Source organism: Macaca fascicularis, chromosome 15 (genome assembly GCF_037993035.2).
Source record: "Macaca fascicularis isolate 582-1 chromosome 15, T2T-MFA8v1.1".
NCBI classification, from domain to species: domain Eukaryota; kingdom Metazoa; phylum Chordata; class Mammalia; order Primates; family Cercopithecidae; genus Macaca; species Macaca fascicularis.
The window spans coordinates 50,945,566-50,953,225 of NC_088389.1; the positions used below are offsets into that span (position 1 = coordinate 50,945,566).

General features: G+C 43.0%; 1 pseudogene; it reads left to right on the forward strand.

The window, feature by feature from the left end:
• Nucleotides 1-1,172: 1,172 nt before the first annotated feature.
• On the forward strand, nucleotides 1,173-3,465 carry LOC102141740 (importin subunit alpha-1 pseudogene; annotated as a pseudogene).
• Nucleotides 3,466-7,660: the final 4,195 nt, after the last annotated feature.

A 7,660-nucleotide genomic window follows, 5' to 3' on the forward strand; every position in this document is an offset into this window, starting at 1 on the left:
TTTTGGTTCCATGCATAAAGAGCGTGAGCGTCGGAGGTGGACTTAGGATGGTAGCTTTCTGAGCTAGAAGGGCAGAGTCTTTGAGTTTTTGAAATAGCAAACCCTCTTGTCTGTGAAAACACATTTGCTTTTGTGCAAAACAACAATTTGAGGGTTAGCAATGACCATATCTAGAAATGACCGGGGACCCAGAATTTTATGGTCCAGAATTTTAAGGACATGGCACCCAGCCCCTGGTGGTCTTCTCACTCCCACTTTATACCTGAGTAGGTCATGGCAGCCCATCACCCCAGCAGCCACTGTGGAATTCGTGTCCCATGAGGAACACCAGGGGCTGAACCAGGGTTGATGTATTTACACTGTTTCTTTGCTCCTTCCTGTCTCTAGGGAAAGAGATCAGGGCTAAGCCCATGGAAATTTAGGATCCGTAAGTCCTTTGAAAAAAAACTTTAAACTATTTGCCTAATTATAATAAAGTTTTACCTAAACACAAGCTCAGCAAGGAAAATTGTCACCCCCTGTGATGGTTAGTTTCGTGTCAACTTGTCTGGGCCATGGTGTGCCCAAATGTTTGGTCAAGCATTATTCAGGGTGCTTTTGTGAGTGTGTTGTTGGATGAGATTAGCATTTAAATCCATAGGCTGAGTCAAGCAGATGTGGCCCTCCCTAATGTGGATGGGCCTCATCCAATCAGTCGAAGGCCTGAAGAGAACAAAAGGCTCTCCCTCCTCCAAATAAGAGAGACTTCTTCCTACCTAAGTACTTTCTTCAAACTGGACAATGGTTCTCTCTGGGTCCCAAGCCTGTCAGTCTTCAGCCTAGAAGCTCACCATTAGCTCTCTCGCACTGCTAGTTTGGTAACTCACTCTGCAGATCTGGAGGTTTCTCAGCCTCTGCAATCACATGGGCCAACTCCTTAAAATAAATCCCTTATATATATGTGTATGTATATGTGTGTGTGTATAACATATATATGTATAGTGTATATAAAATACGTATATTATGTGCATATATGTATTTGTAAAATACCCCATTTCTTCTGTTTCTCTGGAGAACTCTCACTAACATACTCCCTGGCTGGCCATTCATCCTTTGGCTATGCTTTCATTTCACACATGTGTACTGAGAACCCATCTAGTACTAGGCCCTGTACTAGGCATTAACATAGAAAGATGAACCCAGCTGCCTGACTTTACAGATTCAAGAACAAGGGAAAAGACAGTACAGAAATGAGGTATTGCAGAATAGAAGTCAATCTGGAGCTGAGGAAAGCTAAGGATGACCAGATGCTGAAGAGGAGAAATGTAAGCTCATTTCCTGATGATGCTACTTCTCTGCTGCAGAAAAACCACAACAACCAGAGCGCTGTAAATTGGTCTGTTGATGACATTGTCAAAGGCATAAATAGCAACAATGTGGAAAGTCAGCTCCAAGAGACTCAAGCTGCCAGGAAACTACTTTCTAGAGGAAAACAGGCCCCCCCCCCCACCCAACCCCGCTGCAAAGACAACTTAATTTGGGCTGGTTTGATTCCAAAATGTGTGTCTTTCTTGGGCAGAACTGATAGTAGTCCCATTCAGTTTGAATCTGCCTGGGCGCTCACTAACATTGCTTCTGGGAATCAGAACAAGCCAAGGTTGTGGTAGTTGGAGGTGCCATCCTAGCATTCATTTCTCTGTTGGCATCTCCCCATGCTCACATCAGTGGACAAGTTGTATCGGCTCCAGGAAACATTGCATGTGATAGTTCAGTTTTCCAAGACTTGGTTACTAAGTACGGTGCAGTTGACCTACCGTTGGCTCTTCTTGCAGTTCCTGATATGTCATCTTTAGCATGTGGTAACTTACGTAATCTTACCTGGACACTTTCAAATCTTTGCTGCAACAAGAATCCTGCACCTGTGTTAGATGCTGTTGAGGAAATTCTTCCTACCTGAGTTCGACTCCTGCATCTTGATGATCCGGAAGTATTAGCAGATACCTACTGGACTATTTCCTACCTGACTGATGGTCCAAATGAATGAATTGACATCGTCATGGAAACAGGAGTTGTGCCCTAACTTGTGAAGCTTCTAGGAGCTTCTGAATTGCCAATTGTGACTCCTGCACTAAGAGCCATAGGGAATATTGTCACTGGAACAGATGAACACACTCAGGTTGTGATCGATGCGGGAACACTTGCTGTCTTTCCCAGCCTGCTCACCAACCCCAAAACTAACACTCGGAAGGAAGCTACGTGGACAACGTCAAACATCACAGCTGGCCGTCAGGACCGGATACAGCAAGTTGTGAATCACGGATTGGTCCTATTCCTTGCCAGTGTTCTAAGTCAGATCTTAGGACACAAAAGGAAGCTGTATGAGCTGTGACCAACTATATCAGTGGCGAAACAGTTGAACAGATTGTGTACCTCATTCATTGTGGCATGCTGATGAAACTCTTAAATGCGAAAGATACCAAGGTTATTCTGCTTATCCTGGATGCCATTTCAAATATCTTTTAGGCTGCTGAGAAACGAGGTGAAACTGAGAAACTTAGTATGATGATTGAAGAATGTGGGGGCTTAGACAAAATTGAAGCTCTGCGAAACCATGAAAATGAGTGTGTATAAGGCTTTGTTAAGCTTTATTAAGGATTTCTCTGTAGAGGAAGAGGAAGATGAAAATGTGGTGCCAGAAACTACCTTTGAAGGCTATACCTTCCAAGTTGAGGATGGGACTCCTGGGAACTTTAACTTTTAGATCATGTAGCTGAGGCATAAATTTGTTGTGTACTACGTTTGGTATAAGTTTGTCTTACCGCTTCTCTACAAAGAACTCTTTTAAATATGGTTTGGTATTGTAGCACTTTTTACACTGAAACTATACTTGAACAGTTCCAACCTGTATATACTGTGTAAAGCTTGTCCTCTGAATGGGTTTCTTATTTCTTTGTGGAATTTCATATCTTGCAGTGTGCTGTAAATAAAGATTAAAATCCATCCCTCCAAAAAAAGGAAAAAAACAAAAAACAAAATAGAGAGGTGAACAAGTTAGCATGTTTCCTGCCCACAGAAAACTTCCAATCTACTGAGGGGGATAAAGGATCAAATGCTCACACAAGTGTAAAAATGTAGCTATAGCAAGTGCTGCTGAGAGACAGGAGTGGCCACTTGGAGGAGTAGGAAGGAGAGGCTTGATCTGCACGGTAGCCACTAGCCACAAGTGCTCATTTAAATTCAAATTACAAGGCCAAGCGTGGTGGCTCACACCTGTAATCCCAGCACTTTGGGAGGCTGAGGCAGGCAGATCACCTGAGGTCAGGGGTTCGAGACCAGCCTGGCCAACATGATGAAACCTCGTCTCTACTAAAAATACAAAAATTAGCCAGGCATAGTGGTAAGTGCCTGTAATCCCAGCTACTCAGGAGGCTGAGGTAGGAGAATTGCTTGAACCCAGGAGGTGGAGATTGTAGTGAGCTGAGATCAAGCCACTGCACTTCAGCCTGGGTGACAGAGCAAGACCTTGTTTCAGGGGGAAAAAAAAAAAAATTCAAATAACAGCCAGACTCCACATAATGATGTTTTTGTCAATTAAGAACCAGATATATGATAGTGGTTCCATAAGATTATGATACTGTATTTTTACTGTACCTTCTAGGTTGAGATATGTTTAGATGCACAAATGCTTACCATTGTATTACAGTTGCTGACAGCGTTCAGCACAGTAACATGCTACTCAGATTTGTAGCCTGGTAGCGATAGGCTACGCTGCATAGTCTAAGTGTATAGCAGGTTATACTATCAAGGTTTAAGTACAGTCTAGGATGGTCTCACAATGACAAAATCACCTAATGATGCATTTCTCATAATGTGATGCCATTGTTAAGTGACGCATGACTGTAGTTAAAATTAAATACAAATAAAAAAATTAAAGCACTCTGGGAGGCTGAGGCAGGAGGATTATTTGAGCCCAAAAGATTGAGACCAGCCTGGTCTACATAGGGAGACCCCATCTCTACAAAAAATAAAAATAAAATTAGTCAAGCATGGTGGCACGTGCCTGTAGTCCCAGCTACTTGGGAGGCTGATTTGGGACGATCGCTTGAGCATTGGAGGTCGAGTCTGCAGTGGGGCCGGGATCGTACCCCTGCACTCTAAGCCTGGGCAACAGAGTGAGATCCTGTCTCAAAAAAAGAAAAAGCTCCTTAGTTGCAAATGTGAAGGGCATGGTAGCCGCATGCAGTTAGCAGCTACTGTATTGGACAGCACACATAACAGAACATTTCTATTGTCACCAAAAGTAATAGTACTGACCTAGAGCAAGGTTTCTCAAACTCAGCACTATTAACATGTTTGGCAAGATAATTCTTTGCTGTCAAGGGCTGTCCTGTGTGCTGTTGGATGTTTATCAGCAGTAACTCCCCTCACCCAGTTATGACAAGCAAAATGCCTCCAGACATTGTAAAGTAGCCCTTGAGGGGGCAAACTTGCCCCCAGTTCGGAACCATCGGGCTAGAGGACATTCAGACAGAATTAATTTTAGTAATCAGAGTGCAGAGTGGTAAGGGCTTTGAGGTGGTAAACCAAGGTGTTGTCAGAACATGGGAAGAAAATTCTCATCTCAGACTGGAGGACGCAAGGGAAGGCTTCCCCAGGGAGTTGACTCCCAAGCTACATCTTGAAAGGCAAGACAATGGCAGCAACAAGGCTTGATACCACCTAGCACATCACTAGTTCCACCACCAACCTCTTCCTGCCTTCATCATCTATTCCGGTCCCTAGATGGTTCCACGCTAAACTCAGAGGCTGCTGTGTGAACTCTACTTCCCTTCATTCTCCTCTTTTAGGTTACTAGTCTTGTAATGTTTAAAAATCTCAGCTGGGTGTGGTGGCTCACACCTATAATCCCAGCACTTTGGGAAACTGAGAGGGGAGGTTTGCTTGAGGCCAGAAGTTTAAGACCAGCCTGGGCAACACAGCAAGACCCCATCGCTACAAAATGTTTTAAAAGTAGCCGAGTGTGGTGGCGTGTGCCTGTAGTCCTAGCTACTTGGGAGGCTGAGGTGGGAGGGCCACTTGAACCCAGGAATTCAAGGGTGCAGTGTGCCATGATTATACCACTGAACTCCAGCCTGGGTGACAGAGTGAGACCCCGTCCCCAAAAAAGCAAAGATCTCTTGTTCTTTCTTGACTTGGTTAGGGCTCTTATTGTGGCAATAAGAGCTAATTCAACAAAAGGGGTATCAACTGTAAAGACAGGGCACATAAGACTCAAGAAAGGAACCCAAGTTCATTCAGACCCCATGGAGATGTGAATGGGAATATCATTGCACAAAAAGGCTGCTCTATCTCTTGAGGGCTTCATGACCTCACTTTAGACATCTCTGATGCTCTCTGCACATGATCTCTAGTCTCACCTGTCTACTGATCTGTTTTCTCCTCCTTCAGTTGCAGACAGTCCATAATGGCCACCCAGTTCCCTCTACAGAGGGGCAATGCTTCACAGTCCTTTTGACTTCACTGTCAGTGGGAACTGGCCTATGTGAATTTTAGCTCAACATCCTACATAGGAATATAATAGGCCTAACTCATCATTTTTCGATAAAGGCTACACAAGTCAAGGGCTCCTAGTCTAAAAGACAGTTCCCACCCGGGGCTGATGTCTACCTCTATTCCATGCCACTTGGTACAGAGTCTGTGTCTACTCAGCAGGGACCTGCAATGGGAGATAAGGGAAGGCCAGATGCCCTGTACACAGTTGGCTCAACTTCTACTACTCTGGGTTAGTTACTCATTTCTTTTTTCCCTTCTTGTCATCAGTTGCTCTGGAGTTGTCCCAGATTCCTCCATTTTCTAATCTTTAATCAACTCCTTACTTTCTCCCATCACCTACTACAGTACCTAGCACATAGTAGATGCTCAATAAATATTTGATGTATTGAAGCCCACTAGTCAAAGACTGCCAGGAACACACCTATAGTCAAACACATGTAGGTTTATCGATCTTGCTGCAGTAAGGAAGAGCACATGTTTTTTCAATCAGAGGGCACTGGAGGGGCTTATTGAAGGATTTGGGTTTAGGCTAGGTGATTGTAAGGAAAAACTAGAGAAACAAGAGCCAGTTTTGTATTAGATGTTATTAGAATATGAGGACAATTCAGCAACTTGGTATCTGAGAAATTCTTGCCGAGGAAGCAGGAAGAATAAAATAGGACTGGGATGTCATTGGTAAAAAAGTAATAATAGTAATCTCCCAGAGGTAACTTTTTTAGCTCTAATGTAGCCTTGACTCTGTTTACATAGAAACATTATTTATTACAGTCTGATTGACAACAGGGTTGATTTTTTTTTACATTTTCAGTTAAATTAAAAAAAAAACCTCAATGACTATTTATGCAAATGAAGAAGCAATTGCAATGAGTTACAGGCAAGGGTGAGGTGCCACGTTTAAGCCAGCCAAAGCGACTCTTCATGTTATCTGTCTTTCAAATGATTGCTTTTTACTGATGTTGAACAAAATTGGTCTTTAGTATAATGATGTAACACAGATTCATCTGAGGCTTACTCTACAATTTTGAAATAAATGGTGCTGTATGTGTTCCATTGCTGATATTTTCACCCTTCTTTATGTTGATTGCTCATTCAAGGATACCTTGCAATTGGCCAATGTTCCTCTTCAAATGTGGTCCCATACATTCCAGGTATTGTCTGCTTGGAGCTAAAAACAATAGGTCTATTACTTCCTGAGTTTGCAACACCATGCTCATGGGACACACTTTTTTTTTTTTTTCGTAGTCATATTACCCTATAGGTTCACATAAGGCCAGAAGTTTAAGACCAGTCTGGGCAACATAGCAAGACCCCTTCTCTATAAAAGGTTTTAAAATTAGCTGGGTGTGGTGGCGCGTGCCTGTATTCCTAGCTACAGGCTTGACTTGGTTAGAGCTCTTAATATTTTTAAGCAAGAGCACTCTGGTCTAGTATTTGATTTTTGGAATCTGAATAAAAAGTGAATTTGTCATTACTCACAACATGTTATTCATTCTTATGCAACATTCTGGAAGGCTGGAAAAGCACCTATTGTATTTGCTTTTCCTCTTTTTGTTGTATGCAATTTGGTTAACATCACTTCTCTGTAATTCATGCACAACATTGCCAAATGTTGAACTGGACACATGGAAAAAGATAATCTCTCCAGCTTCAGGAAGTCATCAAGCAATGCTTTTTGGTCATGGTTGTTGGACTGCTTTCAATTTATTAGCCCATTTTATTAGTCAGGGTTCTCTAGAGGGACAGAACTAATAGGATAGATGTATATATAAAGGGGAGTTTGTTAGGGAGTATTGACTCACATGATCACAAGGTGAAGTCCCACAATAGGCCATCTACAAGCTAGGGAGCAAGGAAGCCAGTCTGTGTCCCAAAACCTCAAAAGTAGGGAACCCGACAGTGCAGCCATCAGTCTGTGGTTGAAGGTCCCAGAGTCCAAAAACTGAAGAAGTTGGAGTCTGATGTTCAAGGACAGGAAGCATCCAGTATGGGAGAAAGATGTAGGCTGGGAGGCTCAGTCAGTCTAGTCTTTCCATGTTCTACCTGCTTTTATTCTGGTTGTGCTGGCAGCCAACTAGATTGTGCCTACCCAGGTTGAGAGTGGGTCTGCCTTTCCCAGTCCACTGACACA